At 35.1% G+C, this 23,334-nt stretch overlaps 1 long non-coding RNA gene across 5 annotated transcripts in view; it reads right to left on the bottom strand.

Annotated features, from left to right (window-relative positions):
* LOC104001777 (uncharacterized) overlaps positions 1-5,289 on the bottom strand; it is a 28,452-nt gene extending 23,163 nt beyond the window's left edge. For all 5 annotated transcript variants that reach the window (XR_010152920.1, XR_008548329.1, XR_008548330.1 and 2 more), the window contains exon 1: positions 5,183-5,289. This is a non-coding gene — a long non-coding RNA (uncharacterized LOC104001777). The remainder of the gene's footprint in view (positions 1-5,182) is intronic.
* Between the last annotated feature and the right edge of the window lie 18,045 nt (positions 5,290-23,334).

Genomic DNA, 23,334 nt, shown 5'->3' with positions numbered 1-23,334 from the left:
AATTATAGACAGGAACCTAAGCAGAAGATGTTATTGCCAATTGAACTACGGATGCTTTGTTGTATGACTGCATTTACAAATTATTTGACCTCCTTTAGATTTGGTCTTATGTTGAGTATAGGCAACCTATTTTAAAATAGCCTTCTTCACATTTGTTTTCTAATCAGCACAAAACCATCAACCTCTACCTGGAGAATTGCTGTGAATTTAGAATTTGCAATAAGTGTTGAGTTCTTCATAGTGTGAGAAACAATTTGTATTCATTTTGCCTATTTATATAGAAAAATGTTTGGTCTTGATCATACTCTTGATGATTCAGTAATATTATTCAGAATGATTTATAAAATATTTTCAATTTTTAGCCCTTTAGTTTGTCTTGGATGAAATTTGAAAACATACTTTAACTTTGTTCAAAATTATTTTATTCTACTGTCTAGGAATGTAAAATAATTACAATTTTTGTGTGAATCTTGATGATTACACATTGCTTAAAAATTATTAGCACAATTATTCTTTGAAGGAATGTTACTAACTTTAAATTATTAGACAACATTATACTATGATAATCAGTTTAAAGCTTTTTTCTGAAAAAAAAAGGGGGCATGTTATCAACTCTAATTTTGGAAATTGTGACAATGTTTAAATGTATATTATTTAAACACAAAGTTTTGTAGCTTTCTCAACCTTCTATGAATGAATGCACACAATTTTAACCTCTCATTCTATAACTATATATACATATATTTTGAAAGAGTAAGTATAATTTATTTTTTCTTAATCCCTATATTTTTAATAATTTTTTTTTTTTGAGACGGAGTCTCGCTCTGTTGCCCAGGCTGGAGTGCAGTGGCACAATTTCGGCTGACAGCAAGCTCCGCCCCCCGGGTTCATGCCATTCTTCTGCCTCAGCCTCCCGAGCAGCTGGGACCACAGGCGCCCGCCACCACGCCCAGCTAATTTTTGTATTTTTAGTAGACACGGGGTTTCACCCTGTTAGCCAGGATAGTCTCGATCTCCTGACCTCATAATCTGCCCGCCTCAGCCTCCCAAAGTGCTGGGATTAATAAATCTTTATATCACTAATTTAACATTGTTATTAGTTGTCCTAGCATATCTAAAACAATTTTTGTATAAACATTATCTAGCTCTCATAGATATTTGATTTTTAAACATTTTATTTTATAAAAGCAGTCTTATGGGACAAATGTTCACTTTATAGTAGTGTTTCATTGATGATGATTCTATTTGATAAGTAAAGTTCATCTCCCATGTAAAGCAGAATATTCGTATACCATTTTAGTTATTGACATTTTTTTCTATTTTTTTTTGCTTCTGATTTTATGAAAAAGAAGTCCAAATTTGAATGATACAAGTAAAATAACACAAACTAACATCAACACAGGAATACCTATTAAATGCACTTTTAAATATATGCATAAATTGCTAACTAGTTTTTAATTTAAGACTATAAACTTGAATGATGGCAGAGTATGAATATATAGCCTGACAATTGTCAACTTACAAGACACAATATTATATTTATTTAAGTGAACAAAATTTTCCATATTCTTAATTTCTATTATTTGTAATCGTCTGAATAAGTACTTAATGCTGAAACTATGTTTTCCCAATGTAATTAAGACAGGGAAATCCTAGAACAAACTCTAGGAAGGAATTTATGACTAAGTCTTCAAAAACACTTGTAAGAAAAACAAAACTTGAAAAGTTTTAATCTAGTTAAACTAAAGAGCTCCTGCAAGGCAGGAGAAACTATGAACAGAGCAAACACACCAGTTACAAAATGAGAGAAAATATTCACAAACTATACATCTGACAAAGGCCTAATAGTCAGAATCTACAAGGAATTTAAACAAATCAATCAAGAAACAAACAATCCCATTAAAAAGTAGGCAAAGGCCATGAACAGACACTTCGCAAAAGAAGACATATAAGCGACCAAGAAACATATGGAAAAATGCTCAGTATCACTAATCATCAGAGAAATGAAAATCAAAACACGAGATACCATTTCACACCAGTCAGAATGGCTTTTGTTAAAAAGTCAAAAAATAACAGATGTTGGCTGGATTGCAGAAAAAAAGGGGATTGCAGAAAAGAGGGGAGGCTTATACACGTTGGTAGGAACGTAAATTAGTTCAGCCACTGTGAAGGACAGTTTGGAGATTTCTCAAAGAACTGAGGGTTGAACTACCATTCAACCCAGCAATCACACTACTGAATACATACGAGAAGAAAAATGAATATTCTACCAAAAGAAAGATGCACCTGTATGTATATCACATCAGTATTCACACAGCAAAGACATGGAATCAACCTATATGCCCATCAACTGTGGAATGGATAAAGCAAATGTGGTCCATATACACTATGGAATACTATGCAGCCATAGTGAGAGAAAAAATCACGTCATTCGCAGCAGTGTGGATGCAGCTGGAGGCCATTAGCCTAAGCAAATTAATGCCGAAACAGAAAACCAAACATTGCATGTTCTCACTTATAAGTGGGAGCTAATCCCTGGATACACATGGACACAAAGAGGGGAACAATGGATGCAGGGGAGTACTTGACGGTGGACGGTGAGAGGAGGAAGAGGATAGAAAAACTACCTATAGGGTACTATGGTTATTATCTGGGTGACAAAATAATCTGTACACCAAACCCCTGCGACACACAATTTATAAGAAACTTGTACATATACCCCTGAAACTAAAATCAAAGTTAAAAAATGAAGAAAAATACAGTGTTTCAGATCCCATCCTGGAACTACTGAAACAGAGACTCTGGAGGCATGGTCCAGTAATTTACATTTGAAGTAATAACTGATGGTATATTTTTTCCATCCTTTAAATCTATGCATGTTGTAGAATTTGAAGTAAATTTTCCAGTAAACAGGATATGGGTAGGCTGTGTATTTTATCCTCTCTGTCAATTGCTTCTTTAAATTTATATGTTTAACCATGTACAATTAAAAAAATAATTCTATATCAGAGAAACATTTCCCATTTTATTATTTATCTTCTGCTTGCTTCCTCTGCTTCTTATTCCATTGTTTCTCTCTTTTTTTTTTTTTTTTGCCTTCTTCTAGGATACTTGAACATGTTTTTAGAATTCTATCTTAATTTTTTTCATAATGCTTTGAGTGTATGTCTTTGTATATTTTTCTTAGTGGTTGCTCTGTGTATTACATTATTCATATGTGTCTTAGCACAGTCTAATGGTATCAACATTTTAACGTTTCAAGTGCAGTGTAGAAGACTGACTTTCATTCAAATATTTTACTTTCTGACTTTTAATTATGATTTTCTTTTTTATCTGATGGTGTCATTATTTTCAATCATCAATATGAATTATACAACTCATGAAGATAGTCTATTGCATGAATTATACAATGAATGAATTATCCAACTTGTGAAGGTAGTCTATTGTATGTGTCCACATATCTATTCTTTCAGTTGTATTTCCTTCCCGGTGATCCATGAGTTGTTCTTTTATAATTTCTTTGCTTTATGAAGAACTTCCTTCTGCCATTTTTCAATGATGTCCTCAAGATCTGCTACCCAAATTCTTTTACTACTTCTTTAATATAGAATGTCTTTGCATCCCCTTCGTTCATGATAAAAATTTCACTGGATATAGATTTCATAGTTAATAGTTATCTTATTTCTGCACTTAAAAATATCGTGCAATGTTTTTCTAGACACCATCATGTCAGTTGAGAAGTATGCTGTCATTTGTATTGGTAGGTAATGCATCATTTCTCTCTGGCTATTTTCAAGGTTTTGCTTTGTCTTCAATGTTCAGAAATTTCACTGTGAAATGTCTTGTTGGGTTTTGAGGGGTCCTTATTATATGTAGGGTTTCTTTGAATTTATCCTATTTACAGTTCACTCAGTTTCCTAACTCTGTATATTTATGTATTTTACCACATTTAGAACATTTCTAGTCATTATTTCATTGAATGATTTTGCAGCTCTATTCTCACTTCCCTATTCTTTGATTTTAATGATACAAAAGTTGGATCTGTTTTTCTGCCCCATTTATGTAAATACTGCAAGATATATAGATGGACCCTGACGTCAATGATGGTTTAATTTAACATATTTTTGACTTTATAACTGTGCAAAAAATATATGCATTCATTTAAAATCATACTTTGAAAACTTATACGACTATTGTGTTTTTCATTCTCACTACAGTATTTAATAAATTACATGAGATATTTAACACTTTAGTACAAAATAGAATATTTGTTACTTGCTTTTGCCCAACTGTAGGCTAATGTAAGTGTTCTGAGCACATTTAAGCTAGGCTAGGCTAAGCTATGATGTTCTGTATCTTAGGTGTATTATATGCCTTTTTTACTTATAATGTTTTCAATTTATAACAGATTTATTGAGTTGTAACTCCATTGTAAGTCAAGCTGCATCTGAATTTATAATTTTAATGGAGCTTAATAAATGTAAAAATCAACAAAATTGATGGGGGAAAACATTTGAGTTGTGATTCAGAGTCTATTTTTAAATAAAAGTTGTTAATTTAGTAAACTATATATATATATATCTATTAAAATTAACCAAGAATAAATTACTTGTGGTTTATTAGTAGGGTCATAAATGGCATAATAACATAAATATAAAATATTTACTATAAAATAATGTTAAAACTAACATTAGCTTAAAATGTATCTAACATATTTTGAGAACATGTATAATTGGAAATATATTTATTATATTGTATTTGAGGTATTTTGTTTAGAGACTATATATCAATAGAATACTTCCACTTACGAATCTTTATATCATTACCCCAATTTTGCCAAATAATTTATAATATTCATAATAAAATATATTTAAGATAATGACTCTTGGGGAACTCTTAAGGAACTCTAATGATACTGCTAAAACTATTCATTACAATAAAAAACTCTCAAAATTATCATAAAATAATCAATGTTCCCTTTATACTTGTATAGTATAAACTAAAATAATGGAGTTATTATAAAATGTAGCAAATGCATTCTCATTATTTCTCTGTTTGTACTATTTACATTCCCTACTATACAGAGAATGATACTTACAGTAGGAAATTTATATCATATATCCTTTTTATTAAAAAGCTTCTAAAGCTATCCCGTTTCACTGAGAATATAATACAAATCTACCTCATGTCTTGCTCCTCTTGCTGTCAATCACTCAGCTCCTGAATGTGTCTCAACCCAACCATAAACACTCCTGTATTAGGATTCTTGTTAGCTGCTCCTAGAAGATTTTTTCACCAGATTCTGAATGCCTATGATGTCACATTCAGTGTAATAATAAAATGGCCCCATATCAAAGATGCCTGCCCTGGATCTCTTGTCTGAAACAGCCCATCTTTTAATCTTATTCTGCTTTCTTTTTCGAAAGATTATAAATGGGTAAAAAAAGATATAAATCCTATGACACAGCACTAAATGTGGGGAACCAGGAAGTATTATGACAATAAAATTTGTAATTAAGATATTTTATGGGCAAAGTCCTCAATTTTATGATTAACATTAACTAGTATATACATATATATATGTATATATATATGTGTATATATATGTACCTAGGGCCTACCTTCATGCAGGCAGTTGACTACTAGAGTATAACTTGAAAAATGCTAAAACATTTTCCATTTTTACTACACTGTTTGCCAAGTGCATTGTTTTGTTTTAAAGATATGCTCTTTACTTTTTCTGACTTCATTCAGTTCACATAAAGAGTATAGTCTAGTCAATACTATCTCTTATTGCCCTTGAGAGATACTGAAAATGGGAAAAGGGGCATTTCTTCATTATTGTGTAGAATTGTGTCTAGAGTGGACTAAATTAATTATGTATAGTCTGGAAAAGGATTATGAATATTTTAAAACCTTCTTTATTGTTGTGAGTGACATATTTAGAACATTGAGCTGAATGAAAATCATTTGTTGAGCCAGTAACTGCCAGAAACAATGTAATATGAATAAACATGTACATAAATTTATAAGAGAAAAGTCAATTTTGGAATTTTGGGAATGGATTAAGCGAATATATTTGTATAGAGTAGAGATGTTTGAAGGGAGACTGCTAGATATATAGACTGGAGTAATAGAGGAAGTCAAAAAGGATTGAACATAAAGAAAGAAATATACCAGTACCAGCTTTCAAATGTTCTACATAGAGGACTAAGTCCCAAATAAAGTAATTTAAAATAAGTTTATGAGCATATATAAATGCTTGGACTAACATCATTCATTTTTGTTTCCCAAAAGCTGATTCCTTTATTCTCAGCTTTATTGGGGTTATACTGATAAATATAAATTTTATACAGTTAAAGTGTAGAATTTGATTTTTTGATACACTATATATTGTGAGTCACCACAATCATCCTAGTCAACCTGTTTGTCACCTCACATGTTAAACTTTTGGTGAGAAGACATAAGATCTACACTTAACCAATTTCAAATATACAACACAGAATGATTACCTATAGTCAACATTCTGTATATTAGACCTCCAGAACTTATTCATAGAGCATAACTGGAGAAATTCTACAGCATCAATCAGAAAAAATATAGCCATACATATTTATTTTCTAGGTTTGTGTGAGCAAAGATCAAAGATAAAAGAGTAGAATAATTAAAAATCTCTATCATTAGTAATCTTAGGACATAGTTACACTAGTTAAGTATTCCTATTAATACCTAGTTGAATACTACCTCAGTAAAGGAAACATTAAGTGAATATGACACATCACCATAGAAAAGACCTCACAGAGACTAAATTATTTCTTTCTTATATAATTATTTTTTCCCAGATTTATTGAAGTATGATTGACAAATGAAAAGCTGAATATATTCAATTTGTGATATATTTGACATTGAGTATACATGTATTTATCATTGCTATATCTGCCTATTCAAGTGACAATTTATCATCATATAATGACCTGCTTTGTTTCTTGAGACAAGTTATCACTTAAAGTCTATTTTGTATGATATAAGAATAACTATCCCTCTTCTCTTTTTGTGATTATTTTTTATGAAATATATTTATCCTTTCTCTTTCAGCCTATGTGTGTCCCATGAATCTAGAAAATATATTGTAGATAACATATATATATATGTAATATTTATATATATAAATTTATTCAGCCACTCTGTTTCATTTGGTTGGTAAGTTTAATTCATTTACATTTAAAATTTATTAAATTGATTTGATTTATAATAGATTAAATGGATCACATTAAGTGTAACCCATTTAATACATATACATTTAAAATAATTATTGATAGGTAAGGAATTACTTTTGCCATTTCATTAATTGTTTCCTGTCTCTTTGTAATTTTTTAATCTTCTCTTGTGTTTCTTTTTGTAGTTTGGTAATTTTTTTGTATGATGTGCTTTGGTTCTTTCCCTTTTACCTTTTGTGTATCTACTGTATACACATTGAACATTTTCTAGATAAAGAAGTCTGCTTTAAGCTGATAACATAACTTCAATTGCATACAGATACTCTACACTTTATGTTTTTTCTTGTATAGGCAGTTTATGTAAATGATGTTACATTTTCTTTCTACAACGTATTGATATTTTTAAAAATCCCGTGGTTATGGTTATTCTGACTACTTTTGTCTTCTAGTTTATATACTGCTTTTAATAATGATTTATGTTCTACTATTACAGGATTAAAATATTCTGTTTCATTGTTTATCTTTTAAATTATATTTTTACTTTTATATACTTTTATGTTGTTGTTTAGCATCTGTACTTTAAAACTTGAAAATCTTCCTTTAGCACTTCTTGTAAGACAGGTTTAGTGGTTAAAAAACTTTCTTATTTTTTGTTTGTCTTGGAAAGTCTTATCTTTCCTTTATTCTTAATGTACAGTCTCACCCTGTAAAGTATTCTTTGTTGGCAAGTGTTTTTCCTTTTGTTTTCTAGTACTTTGGATGTATCATTTCATTCCTGGCCTGCAAAATTTCTGCTGACAAACACACTGATAATCTTAAGAGGGCTCTATTGTATGTGGCATGTCTTTTTACTCTTGCTGCTTATAAAATTATCTCATTGTCTTTGACTTTTGTCAGTTTAATTATATCTATTTGGAAATTTGGGCTTTATGAATCAAGATGTTCATTTCTCCTTCTAGATTTGGAAAGTTTTCACCTGCCATTTCTTTAAATATACTTTCTGCTGTTTCTCTCCCTTTTTTCCTTCACAGATTCTTGTAATGAATACATTGTTATTCTTGATGGTGTCCCATAAATCCTTTATACTTTTTTTGCTGCTTTTTCTTTTTTCTTTTTTTTCCCTCTCTAATTGGATAATTTCAAATGATCTATTTTATAGTTAGCTGATTCTTACTTCTGAATTATTGAGTCTGTTGTTGAAGCTACCTGTTAAAATTTTAAGTCCAGTCATTGTATTATTTAGTTCCAGGATTTCTTTCTTTTGTATGGTTTGTTACACATTTAATATTACTTGTGTATTGATTTTCTGATTTTTCTTCCATTATCTACATGTTTTTTTTTGTAGCTCATTGAGTTTCCTTAAGATGATTATTTTGAATTCTCTGTCAAGCAGTTTATGAAACTCCATTTTTTTAGAGTCAATTACCAGGCCTTTATTAGTTTCTTTTGATGGTGTCATGTTTTTCTGATTCTTGGTGATCGTTGTAGACTTGCATTAGTGTCCGTACATTTGAAGGAGCAAATAATTTTATCAGTGTTTACAGACTGATTTTGGCAGATATAGACCTTCTTCTGCTGGATACCCAGACTGGTGGGACTAAATCTGTGACTGTAGGTGAGCAGGAATAGAGTTGGGTTGTGGGGTAACTTTTGGGTCTACAGTTGAGTCTGAATATGACAGTCCTTTTAATCAGTGTCTTATATAGGTACAGCTCCTGCCAAAAAGACTCTCATTGATAAGGTCCCCCGTGGACCCCTGGGTGGGCAGGACTGCCTTCAGGAACCCAGTAGAGCAAGACTGTATCCAGAGCATTAGGCTATTTCAGGGTCTACAGGCAAGTCTGAGGTCAGCAGGCTTCTACTGGGAATGACAATTTGCATGGCTCCTGCCAGGTTTTTGAGTGGGTAACACTGCCTCTAGACCATGATAGCATGGGGCTAGAGTGGGCCATTGAGCTTCTTCAAGGGGATACTGTCCAGTCCAATGTCAGTGGGCCTGTTAACATGGGCATAAAGAGGCATATCTCTCATTAGGTACCAGAGCAGGCAAGACTGTCCCTGGACTGTGATAGTGTGGGGCTGGAGCCAAATTACAGGGCTGCTGCAGGATCTGTAGTCAGGTTCAATGTCAGAGGGCGTTTTACCCGGGGCAGATATGGGCATGAGTCCTCCCAGGTTCCTGAGCTAATGATGCTGGTGTGAAAACCATGGCAAAGCAGGACAAGAGCTGATCTTCCAGAAGTATATGGCTGCCTCTAGTCTAAAGCTAGGTCTATGGTTGGTAAGCCTGCCACTGAGGCACAAGCCTGCCCTCTTATAGTGGATGTTTTGGTTTTAAACTCCACTGAGGATTCACAATCTCCTATCTGGACTCCAATGCTCCTGCAAAGGCACTTTCGACTGTGAATGGCTGCTAAATCTTTCTTTCCATTGGGGAATGTGAACTGGGAAATTTCTGTTCTGACATCTTGCTGACCTAGGCTAACATGATTTGTATCTTTCTGGATATCATTTTTTCAGATATTAAATTCTATTTTTCATATTTACATATCTTTATAACTAAGAATTAACAGCACTATTAATAATTGATAAAAATCAGACTTAACTTTAGTAATTTATGTTTCCAATGAATGTAAAACAGGTACTTTAAAAAATTTTATTAATATAGTTGGGGGTTGTAAAAAAATGAGTTAGACAATGAGAGAGTTTAAGACTTTTACTAAAGAGCCTTTATTAAATCAAATGCTTCTACATTGATAGAATTGGCAGTTATCATAATAAATCCTCCTATACTTTTATGCTGTTTTGAAAATATATAATGTAAAACTCACTTTTTATAAAAATATTTTTAATTTTTTAATTTTTTTTATTTTTTATTATTTTTTTAATTTTTTAATTTTTATTTTTTTATTATACTTTAAGTTTTAGGGTACATGTGCACAATGTGCAGGTTAGTTACATATGTATACATGTGCCATGCTGGTGCGCTGCACCCACTAACTCGTCATCTAGCATTAGGTATATCTCCCAATGCTATCCCTCCCCTCTCCCCCCACCCCACAACAGTCCCCAGAGTGTGATGTTCCCCTTCCTGTGTCCATGTGTTCTCATTGTTCAATTCCCACCTATGATAAAAATGTTTTTTTAAAAAAACTATGCATTTTTAATTCAGTTTGGTTTTTTTTAACTTTTTCCAGTGAATGTTAATATATGTTCTTTGAATAAATATTCATTGTGTTCATAGTTCTAACTGAATGAGGGTTTTTTCTAGCCATGACAGAAGAATCTCTTGGTATCATTGTAGGTTTTCATATACATTGATATGCTGAAAATTACTTTACATAAAAAAAGAATCATGATGTTATGAAAGAAAAAAACAGAAAAATTTAGACTCCAAAATTGTTTTAGCTCAAATATAGTTTATCTCTGTTCAAAGAGACGAGAGTCTAACATTTACAAATTCCAAAATCACCTTTGTCACTGGTATCCAGTTACTGAAAGAGGAGAAAATACAAAGTATCACTTTGTTGGATATATTTATGAATTGGGCCAGAGAGAGACAAATATTACTTCTGCCCACATCCCATTGACTATAACATTATTATTATGGTCACCTAGCCCCAAGGGATACTTGGAATATAGTCTATCTCCATCTGCACAATATATTGCAGATATATATTCTTCAGATATATATTTGCAGATATATATTCTGCAGATACATATTTGCAGAATATATATCTGCAAAAGGGAAAATAAACTGTGATAATTAGGTATTAACATCTTACACATCCGTTTTATTTCTTACCTCACACTCATGCTTTACACTACATAAATACTGTAACTACTCGTTATCACTACACAGAACAGAGGCACAGAAAAGGAGATAAATTGCCCATTTTTACACAAATATTAACAGAGTCTATACCTACATGGAGGAAATATATGGCAAGATCATCTATTCTTAGGTATACACAGTCGGAGATTATTTAACACTGTGCTTTGGGGAAACACCTTAAATTCTCCAAATCTGGTTTTCTCATCTAAAAAATGTGGGTAATAAGCATATTCTAGGGTTGGTGGAAAATATAAATTATACCATGTCTAAAAATGGTCTCAGCTATTCGGGAGGCTGAGGCAGGAGAATCGTTTGAACCCAGGAGGCAAAGGTTGCAGTGAGCCAAGATCGCACCACTGCACTCCAGCCTGGGTGACAGAGCGAGACTCCATTGCAAAAACAAAAACAAAAACAAAAACAAACAAACAAAAAAAAAACAGGCAAAGTCAGTTATTGATACAGATTTTCAAGCTAAAAACTAAAATTTTAACCACAATGTCATCATTTTTTAAATTCATCATGCAAGAGAAGATATGCCCATACTGGATTGACCTCCACTTTTACTTTTGTGAAAAACAACTGACTGTGAAATTCTTTCCTACCATAATTACCACCATCAAAATTTTGATACTATAAACTCATTTATAAGCATGAAATGTTGATTTTAATATTTAATGTTTTAACATGTGGAATTTGAAATAACATAAATTTTAGATTATCATTTAATCATGTTTTGTTGTAAATACAGTTAAAAGATTAGCTCTCCTTCTAGTTAGCTGTGACTCTCATTCTGAAAATATAAAAACTTTAATTGATACAGAATAAGAAATTATCTTAGCAGATATGGACCTTGCTCAGGATGAGTGAATATACATAAACTAAAATGTCACACGAGAAATAAGAAAAAGTGGCATATTAGGAAACTGATGAAGTGTCCAGAAAGATTGGTCTTTTTAAACTTTATTCAACCCTCTGTTAAAAAATTCAATTGGTTACCGTTACTCTTCAGGTAATTATCTAAATCTTGAATTCGATTGTATGTCCTACTTCAGTTCTACTCTACCTCTAGAGTGATATGATGTTATTACAATTTTATTAGTTCCCTATGCTACATTCATGTGAACTTTCATTTCTTATTGTTCCAAGCTCATTTCAGTATAAACAATTTATGGAATGTTTGTCAAAAGCGACCCCATATGCATGTTTCCATTAACTGATTTATTCAACTTTCAGCTCAACTGCCACTTTATAAAAAGAAGCTTTCATTTATTTATCATTTTTAAAATGTCCATTATACATACATTTTCTGTAATTCTTCTCTTTAGAAATTATTAGAGCAGAAAGTTATATATGTTTAAGATTATTTAACTCTTTAATTCTATAACTTAATTCCATAAAGGTCCATGAAAGAATCATGTATGATTTTCTCAAAATTAATTTCTAGCACATACCACAAATGTTATGTGGTAGAGTTTTGTAAATAATTGCTGAATAGATAAATGGTTCTCAAAAATATTTATGATATAAATTGAATTAGATTTCATTTTACATAGTTTTTCCAATTGTATTATAATGCCCTTTTCCAACAATATTCACAAAAACAAAGACACTATTATGGTAGTTACACTGCATTTTTATTTATTTATTTATTTTTTATTTATGTAGAGACGGTCTGTCTGTCTCTGTCACCCAGGCTGGAGTGCAGTGGAGCAATCTTGGCTCACTGCCAACCTCCACCTTCTGTGTTCAAGCGATTCTCCAGCCTCAGCCTCTGAAGTAGCTGGGATTACAGGCGCATGACCACCATGCCCAGCTAATTTTGGTACTTTTAGTAGAGCCAGGGTTTCACCAGGTTGGCCAGGTTGGTCAGGAACTCCTGATGTCAGGTGATCCGCCGCCTCAGCCTCCCAAAGTGCTGGGATTACAGGTGTGAGGAACCACGCCAGGCTCCTTTATTGTAGTTACACTTTATGATGCTATTGACATTAGATCATAGACTAATGTTGCTCTTGAGAGTTGGGCAGCATGATGCAACTGAGTGAACAGTACGTAAACTACCAAGAATGTTAAATTATAATTTGTATTGACATAAAAAAGTAGTAATTTGAGATGTAAGGAAAGCTGGAATAATTCTGTATTTTTAAAACATAAGGATTCTAACAGACCAAAACAAATTACGTATAAAACAGAAATATTTACTGGCTAACTCTAATTTCCAAAGCGATGGTGAAGAAAAAAAACAAAAACAGATCTCATAAACCAACTCTTCCTTGGGCTAATGATTTCTAAAATGTAATGCAAGTTACATAAAACTTCTGAAATATTTCCATAGTCATAAAATGCTTCTGTGGGTTAATTTAAAATCAATTCTCTAGCTAATTGGTACAAAAGCCAATGAAAGCTGCTACTGATTTTTGAGAAGACTCAAATAGAAAACAGTCATTTGCCAAATCCTCTGATAGTGAGATTCACAAGCATAATTATGTGCCAGGTTTTCATCTCTAATCTAAACCCCAGTGAACATTTACTTTGAAGGAATCAATAATAAATTCAAAGAGAGGACAGAATCCATAGGGTGAGAATAAAAGATCAACATCTGGCTTCAAGTCTTCTAGTATGCATGTATCCAAGCAATTACACAGACTGAGCAACTGAGAATTGAGTTTACAATCTTATTGCAAATTTTTAAAGAACTTCAAACTTTAGTCCTTTCATTTTCATGTGACTTAATCTATGTTCACGTTCCAGCCTGTCCTCTGAATTCTTCAAAACGGATTTATTTTTCTAATGTCATATGTGCCTTAGGCAGCATCCAGCTATCAGGTCTCTGCACACCTAGGAGCTAATTGGTGGAACTGCTTTCCATAAAATATTCATACCAGTAACTATTTTTAAAGTTAATTTAAAAACTACTTCTCTTTCATTTTAATCTCAAATATTGCTAGTGAAATTTTATGTGATATCTTTACTTACAATCCCAAAAGGTATTGAAAGTTATGAACTTTCCTTATAGGAAAAGATGGTATGACTTCATACTCACTGCCTCATTATCCTATACTGCAGTTTGGCTTTGAACCACCAATCCCAGAAGACACTACAATAAGTTATATATGCATTTTCTTGAAAGAAATATGATATATTCAAGTAAAATATATTTAATTTTCTGTAAGTTCCTTGGCTCTGAAAACGATAAAACAAAATGTAATACCATTATACAAAAATTAGCACATCTCTATTCCTTAATTTTGTTTCATTTTGTATTTTTAAGTAGTAATACCTGATTATACTTCTAAGAATTATTACACAAAGATAACACGGCATTTCAGAGGGCCCTGAAATTTACTGTAAATAATTTCTTTTACTTGAGAATGAATGTAAGCACACACCCAAATTCTAGCTCAAACAGAATTTACTTAATATTTTAAGGTTCAATTTTCATCAACAGAATTAGAATAATACTAACATCATAATATTAATAGAATGATTAAATTTGGTAATATATTTAAAATTCCTCCAAAACTTGAAAATTAAATAAGTGCTACCAATCGCAACATTAGTTTCTTTTGATTATGAGTCTCAATGATTATATGTGTGCCTATATTAGAATTATTTTTACTGCAATAAAGAAATTTTTTTAAGGAACTGTTCAAGTCTTATGTGTTTATTGGCACCTATTAAAAAAGTAATTAGTACAATTTAATATAAATGTATTGCAAACATTTGATTTTGTAAATATTGTTTAAAGCCCTCTTTCGCAGAAAAACCATAAAGCATGTTGTTTTTATGAAAATTAAAGAAAGTAGAAACTGAGAGGAAATATATGTATGATCAAATATAACCTGTAAAGCTAAATATTGGCTCTAAATGGCAGCGATTTAAGTCCTGAAAGTAGATATTTCATGCCATACTGATGAGCATAATATCAAAAAATGATGTTTCCTGGATATGTTTTTACTATGTTTATGTCCTATACCTTGTATGAAAAGAACTTATGAACTATAAACAGAATTATGTTGTCTCCAAAGAGATCAGGGAACACACATTAGACACCACTCTCCGTAAACCTACTTAAACTGAACTAAAAATATTTAGCCTGTGAGGCTATTGACTTTGACTAATAATTCTAGTAACAATTAGAATCACTCTTTTTCTAGATATATAAATTTCACAACTGAAATGGATTTGGTAAAGATAATACTGTCTTTATACTACAGTTATCATTTGCAGCAATAAATGTAGACGGTTTCTTACAATACATTAGATAGACAATATTAACACACACATATATATACACACACACACGGGCATATATACACATACATGAAATTATGAAATTCTGGAATTGAGCTCAGAAATTTGCATTTTAACAAGCCCTATTTTAACAAGATGTTTCTGATGCATGTCAAAATTTGAGATGCACTGGTTTAAACAGGTGTCTTTTACATTTACTCATTTATTTACCTTTTTGAAGATCTTAATTCTTCTTATACCTTCTTTAGACTACCTGAGATAATTTTTATTCATCCAGAAGAATTTCCTATAGTATTTTGGTAGCGTTGCTCTACAGGAGACTAATACTATTAACTGTTGTTTGTCTAAGAACATCTTTATTAAGACTTTTATTTTGAAGGTTATTTTTAGTTGGGTATAAAATTCTGGATTTTTGGGGTGGGAACGGTTCAAGCCAGTTCCCAAACTGAATCAGCAAATTCTGTACCTGAGAAGGCAATCAGTGATCAAATTATAAATGAAACCACTCTCATATATATATATATATATATACATATGTATATACTTTTGTTCCCACAAATGTGATTGAGATTTTAAAAAAAAATATTGCAACAGTTTTAGAACAAGTATTGTTTCTTAACCATTCCAACCAACCAATTAAATTTCATTTATAGTGATAATAATAACTGAGGTAAATTCTCTTCTATTATAAGCCAGTATTTTGAGAATGAAAGTAACAGTTTAGAAACAAAATTTTTAAGCCTCCTATAGTTTCTATGATGGAAGCACCCAACTATCATGCCTCATTCATTGCACTAAAGAGAATTTAAGAAGACGCAAAATCTATAAAATAAAGACAATTTACTAAACCAAGTAAACAACGAAAAATAATAATTCCGAAATTAAGAAAAACTTACTTGATAGAGGATAAACTGGAGTCTACACATCAAAATGCCTCTTTAAGAGCCAGAATAATTTATGTTTAAATATCTATAAAAACATTATTCGTGTTATCATTGTGTCCGGAATTGGTGGGTTCTTGGTCTCACTGACTTCAAGAAGGAAGCCACAGACCCTCGCGATGAGTGTTACAGCTCTTAAGGTGGCGCATCTGGAGTTTGTTCCTTCTGATGTTCGGATGTGTTCAGAGTTTCTTCCTTCTGGTGGGTCCGTGGTCTCGCTGGCTCAGGAGTGAAGCTGCAGACCTTGGTGGTGAGTGTTACAGCTCTTAAGGCGGCCAAGTCTGGAGTTTGTGCCTCCCGGTGGGCTCGTGGTCTCGCTGGCTTCAGAAGTGAAGCTGATAACTTTTGCTGTGAATGTTACAGCTCATAAAAGCAGCGTGGACCCAAAGAGTGAGCAGCAGCAAAACTTATTGCAAACAGCAAAAGAGCAAAGCTCCCACAGTGTAGAAGGGGACCCCAGCAGGTTGCCACTGCTGGCTCAGGCAGCCTGCTTTTATTCTCTTATCTGGCCCCACCCACATCCTGCTGATTGGTAGAGCCGAGTGGTCTGTTTTGATAGGGTGCTGATTGGTGCGTTTACAATCCCTGAGCTAGATACAAAGGTTCTCCAAGGCCCCACCAGAGCAGCTAGATACAGAGTGTGGATTGGAGCATTCACAAACCCTGAGCTAGACACAGGGTGTTGATTGGTGTGTTTACAAACCTTGAGCTAGATACAGAGTGCTGATTGGTGTATTTACAATCCCTGAGCTGGACATAAAGGTTCTCCAAGGCCCCACCAGAGCAGCTAGATACAGAGTGTCGACTGGTGCACTCACAAACCCTGAGCTAGACACAGGGTGCTGATTGGTGTATTTACAATCCCTGAGCTAGACATAAAGCCTCTCCAGGTCCCCGCCAGACTCAGGAGCCCAGCTAGCTTCACCTAGTGGATCCCGCACTGAGGCTGCAGGTGGAGCTGCCTGCCAGTCCCGCGCCGTAAGCTCGCACTCCTCAGCCATTGGGTGGTCAATGGCACTGGGCGCCGTGGAGCAGGGGGTGGTGCTCGTCGCGGAGGCTAGGGCCGCACAGGAGCCCATGGAGTGGGTGGGAGGCTCAGGCATGGCGGGCTGCAGGTCCGGAGCCCTGCCCCGCGGGAAGGCAGCTAAGGCTGGGTGAGAGATCGAGCGCAGCGCCGGTGGGCTGGCACTACTGGGGGACCCAGTACACCCTCCGCAGCCGCTGGCCCGGGTGCTAAGTCCCTCATTGCCCGGGGCCAGCAGGGCTGGCGGGCTGCTCCGAGTGCGGGGCCCGCCAAGCCCACGCCCACCCGGAACCCCAGCTGGCCCGCAAGCGCCGCACGCAGCCCCGGTTCCCGCTAGCGCTTCTCCCTCCACACCTCCCTGCAAGCTGAGGGAGTGGGCTCCGGCCTTGGCCAGCCCAGAAAGGGGCTCCCATAGTGCAGCGGTGGGCTGAAGGGCTCCTCAAGTGCCGCCAAAGTGGGAGCCCAGGCAGAGGAGGCGCGGAGAGCGAGCGAGGGCTGTGAGGACTGCCAGCACGCTGTCACCTCTCATTACAAAACAACAAAACAGAAACCATGAAAAGCACGCATTAGCTAAGTTTGCCAAAATATGAAAATATCGAATTGCCATTATAACTATTTGTAATACAAAGAAGTAAAGAAAGGGCCAGAAGAAAAGAAAGGAATGGAAGGGAGAAAAGAAGTCAGGCTTTACAGAAAAGAAGAGGAAAATGAAGGACAGGACGGGAGACATGGGAGCCTTCCAGCCATTGCACCTTGTAGGGTTAATTCCCCCACCACTCTCATTTTTCTCCTGCCAGGGAGAGCCTCAGCACTCCAGACCTGCTACACCTTGTGTGGGACAAATCTCTCCCACCTCTGCAAGTCACCTGTCAAGGTGAACTGTTTTCAGGCAGAGGGAGCTTTTGGCTAAGTTGGAAAAGGGGGAAAGAGAGAGATACAGAGAGAGACAGAATGAATTAAAGTCCACATACAAAAGGCACATATTCACACTCACATGTACAAATAAATGACGCACCTCCATAGAAACTCCCGTTTAAGAGGCTGGGTAGAGTGTCAAATCCCTCACCTCAGATTCAAACGCCTTCCCTCCCCACCTTACCCACGGGCGACTAAGTCCAAACCGAGAAAAGCCCCACAGGTGCCACAAATACAAACGCATAAAATGCTCAAATGGTTTCACTAGCGGCCAAGTCTAAATAGAGTAGAGCCCCAGCAACAGTTCAAAGGGGGCAGAGGGTGTTCGGGTGCACTCCAACTGAGTCACTCAGTTCTGAAGTTCAAAGTTCCAAAATTCTAGTTTCAAAGTTTGTCCACTTCTCTAAAGATCACTTTGTTTGAACCAACGAAGCACTGAAGGCAACAGACACTGCAACAGGAAAAGAAAGACAGGATCCCCCTAAGACAGCCTCAAGGAAACTCCCCACCGTTCCAGCTAAGGGGTCAGCTAGCCACAAGCAGCTGTATTTCACAGGCAGCAGGCAGCCCCATGGTTTGTTTGATGGAAACCAGACCCTCCGGCTCAGCCCCCGGAGCACACAGGGCATGTCACCAACTGAACAAATCAGTTCCGGATGCTCATTGCCTGCAGAGTCCAATTAACAAGAGTGAGGTCTGGGAGAAAGTAACTTATTAACCAAACCTAGCAAAGGGGAAGCAGTTGGATTGCCATCCAAAGTAACTACTTTGACTTTTTAGGGGCGTGGGGGGAAAGGCAGGGGTTTAAAAAGGAAAACTTGATAAGGAAGGCGTGTAAGAATGGGGATGAGTATAATGGCTGTGTGTCTTCTTCAGCTGCTTATCTTGAGTTGCAGTGCACCTGGACCTCAGGCTGACAGCATGTCAACAATGGCTGGGTTGTTAATTAGCCAGCTTGAAGCAATCTCTGGAACTTTGCAGCTGGGTCTGCAGAATTGGTCTACCTGTCTCCAGATTAGTCCCTGGAACATTTAAGAAGACATGTAATTAGATACTAGCACACAGTTAGATAAATGTAAAGGGAGTATACATGATGACAAGGGGAGGGATATGGAGTCTATTTTAAGGTTCATTAAAAAAAAGGCTCTGCATTTTGCCTCAAGGTTGTATCTTTAAATGCAAGAGAAGGAAAAAAAAATGCATTTTGAAGTCAAGTGGCTGGGCTACAAGCAAAGAGCCCCGTTTTTAGTTCCATACTTTAGTTGCAAAGAGCCACTTAAAATGGCATATGATAACCAAGGCAGCCCATATTCAATGACTAATTGAGGTGGAGGCACAAAGATCCTTATATTTTGGCCAATGTGGGATTATTCTAACTGGATTTTTGTGTTCCAGTTCTCACAATATAAGGTTGACCAAGGCTTTGTTGAGCTTGCATCATAGTTTAACTTCTTTGTCTGCCCAACCACATACCTTCATCCCCATCTTTTTCACAAATACTTATCACTTATAAACATTATGCATGCTAAATTCCATCTCAGTGTCTACTTGTGAAAAACACAACCTGTGGCATATACAGCCCACTGTGACACTAAAGAAACGAAAAGACAAAAAGGAAGAGTCCAGGTAGAGATGCATGCTAGGTATTGAAACTTCCTGTGTATAATACTTACATAGAAAACAATGTGATATTTTATCTACTTACATTATTACAAAACTTGATACAGAATTTCTCACACAACAAAAAATCCTGGAGAGTGTTTATAAATACCTGCAGTTGTCTTATTTATATGCTTGCTAATTTACTTGTTACAAATTGTATGCTCTATGAGAGCAGGGAAACTTTAAATTATACACATGACTGTATCTTCAAATAGCAGTGAATAAAAAAGTGTCAAGCACACAGTAGATTGCAGATCCTTCAGTATACTAAAGATAGAGAAAATATTAAAAGACCAACAGAAGACTGAAGAAAAGACACAAATGACTGTACACATATCAAAAGACACCCAATTTTATGAATAATGAAGAACATTTCATTGTAAATGTTAAACCTTACTGTCAAGGAAAAGAATGCATCAGTGGGAATGCTCAGACTTTGATGATGTGAGTATACGTCATCAGATGTGTAATGACACACTTCATTAGAAGGCAGTTTGGCATTATCAGAACAATTGAATTTGTGCTTACTTCGTGATCCTGGGATCTCCCTTTTAGGCCTAAACCCTAAATGCATTCTTGCATATTTGCTCAAGGAGACATGTAAAATTATATCCATAAAAACAATGTATGTAAGTTTAATAATGTAAACAACTCAAATAACCATCAACAGGATAATGGACAATTTTTGTACACTCATTCATGCAATAACTGGCAGAAGTAAAAATCAATGACATAATTTTATGAATAAGCAAGTATTATTCTGACAAATATAACACTGAGTGAAAAAAATGTCAGAGAAGGATATATATACTATATTATTAAAAATACATATTGTTGGCCATGAGTGGTGGCTCACTCCTATAATCCCAGCACTTTGGGAGGCCGAGGGGGATTGATCACGAGGTAGGGAGATAGAGACCATCCTGGCTAACACTGTGAAACCCTGTCTCTCTAAAAATACAAAAAATTAGCCAGGCGTGGTGGTGGGCACCTGTAGTCCCAGTTACTCGGGAGGCTGAGGCAGGAGAATGGTGTGAACCCAGTAGGTGGAGCTTGCAGTGAGCCGAGATTGCGCCACCGCACTCCAGGCTGCGTGATGGAGCAAGACTCCGTCTCAAAAAATATGTATATATATACATATATATACACATATATAGTTTAAAATTGTGAAAAGTATCTTAAGCTTTCACTGATAAGCAGATCTCCAAAGAGAAGTGTCTGGGCACGTAGTCATAGGAGCATGGCCAGGTAGGAGAACACTAGTTTTTGATGGCAACTCGCTTCAGAGACTGAAATGCACTGGCCATGCACTAAGTCTGATGTAGGGTAGACAACCTCTACCCTCCCACCTGCCAGGAAAGCCTTTAATTGCCTGTGGTCAGACCTGAAAAACTAATCATAGAGTTTGGACTAAAATTGAAGTTCTCAACGTTAATTTTCACAAATTCTCAGCCATTATTTTTTCAAATATGTATTTTCCCTCTTTCTCTCTTTCTGCTCCTCCAATTACAATTACACATGTTAGAACATTTGCTATTGTTTCACAGCTGTTGGATATCCTCCTTTTGTTCCCTAACTAGATTTTTTTTCTTTATGTTTCAGCTTGGGTATTTCCCATTGAATAAGCATTAAGTTCACTGATACTTTCTTTTGCTGTGTTGATTATATTGAGGAGCTTAGAGAAGGGGTTCTTTCCCATTATGTATTTTAATTTCTATAAATTTCATTTAATTATTCTTATGATTTCCAATGGCTTGCTAAAATAACCAGTTGGATCATGAACACTATCCTTCTATTTCTGAAGGTTTTAGAATTTTACATGTGTTATTATTTTAAATTTCCTGCTTGGTAGTCACATAGTTTCAACATTTGTGTCACATCTGAATCTGGTTATAATAATTGTTCTTTCTCTTGAAGATGTTTTTTGTTTGTTTGTTTTTATTTTGCTGTGGCTTTTTTCTTTGCCTTTTTAAGCTCCCTTGTAAATTTTTGTTAAAAACTGACATGTTGTGTAGAGCAATAAATAATAGTAAAACTGAGGTAATAATTACATGCTGCGAAATCATCACAACTTTTCTTTTGCTTAAGCCTTTAGTTCAGGAATTTTTAACCTTGTATCTAGGGTGGTTGGTACTTTAGAGGGGCACAATTTATTAACATAAGATTCAGAATTTTAGGTTTTACTTTCTGCTGTAACTCAGAGACAGTATTGTTTTATGTTCTTTCCCTTTTGGCCATCTCCTAACAGTGTGCTGCTGTCATTGTAACTCAAGTAATCTGGTTTGGTTGTAGTGTGAGGGTAATGGAGTATCTGTTCTTCTCTTTAAGACTCAGCCTCAGGCATGCACAATGTCTCTGGCCTTGTGCATGTGTATAGCTTTCTCAGTTCTCCTTTCTTCTACTGCTTTAAGTTCTGAGCTCAGTGCTTAATCCTTACCCTCTTCCAGATGTAAGCTTTATCTCTCCCTCCTCCTTGCTGTCCCTCAGCTAAAATGAGGGTTCACCAATGCATTTGGTCTAGCTGCTAGCAGCATTAGTCTTCCTTCTACGCATTGTTTTTTGTGTAGAGTTAGAAAGGTAGGTTCTTAGAGGAGTTGTTTGTCCCTTCTATGTGGCCACTGTTCCTCTCCTCCAGGTCTGCACCACAATCGACACAGCTCAGGGCTTTTTGGTTCTGTTCTGTGAGGTGTGGTAGGGTTTGTGGAGAAATGACAGATAAGAGGGTACAAACTTTGCCACATTTCTGCAGCCCAAAAAAGTTCCACAAAGTCTCTACAATTTCTTACTGGTGTGTGATTGCATCTAACACTGTTGACTGTGTGAGCACCTCCTCTTTCCTGCAGGCAGTGTCTTTCTTTAGAATTTGGATCAGTTCACTTGGTGACCATAGCTTTTTAATGAGCTTACAAAGTCATGAAGTTAATTCAGCTTTTTTATTGCTGTTGTAAAAGCAGGAATTCCTTCTAGCTTTCTACATTCTGGAGAGGAACCTAGATGTGCAATAGTTAATTTTAGGTCAATAAAAGTTATCGTGTTTCTGTGAATGTGTAGGATTGCATATTACATATAATGCAGACGGAAATTGAATTCAGTTATTAGAGGCATTTTCTAAAATCTTTCATAAAATGGTTAACATTGTTTATTTTCCTTTGGGAAAAAGCAATTCTTAGTGCCATTTGTAGGACCAATTATTGATTTGACAAGTTAAATAATTAAGGACTCAGAAAGTGTCTGAAATGCAAAGCTAATGCAAATCACTTACTGATAACAATTTAGAAAATATCAGTGGTTTTCCATCAACAATTAAATAGATTATACCACATTCTGAGGCCACTGTGAAATAATTTGAGAAATTTAAATTTGATCCAGGATGTAATCAATGTTAATTGGTTAGAAATAGCAATGTAAATTTAATCAATAATAATATTTCAATTTTGTGATTCCCTTCCTTTTAATGAGTACAACTCTGTCATTAGTAAGTGAAACCTT

This window comes from Pan troglodytes, chromosome 1 (assembly GCF_028858775.2).
Source record: "Pan troglodytes isolate AG18354 chromosome 1, NHGRI_mPanTro3-v2.0_pri, whole genome shotgun sequence".
Taxonomy (NCBI): Eukaryota; Metazoa; Chordata; class Mammalia; order Primates; family Hominidae; genus Pan; species Pan troglodytes.
This window is presented reverse-complemented; position numbering and strand designations above follow the sequence as displayed.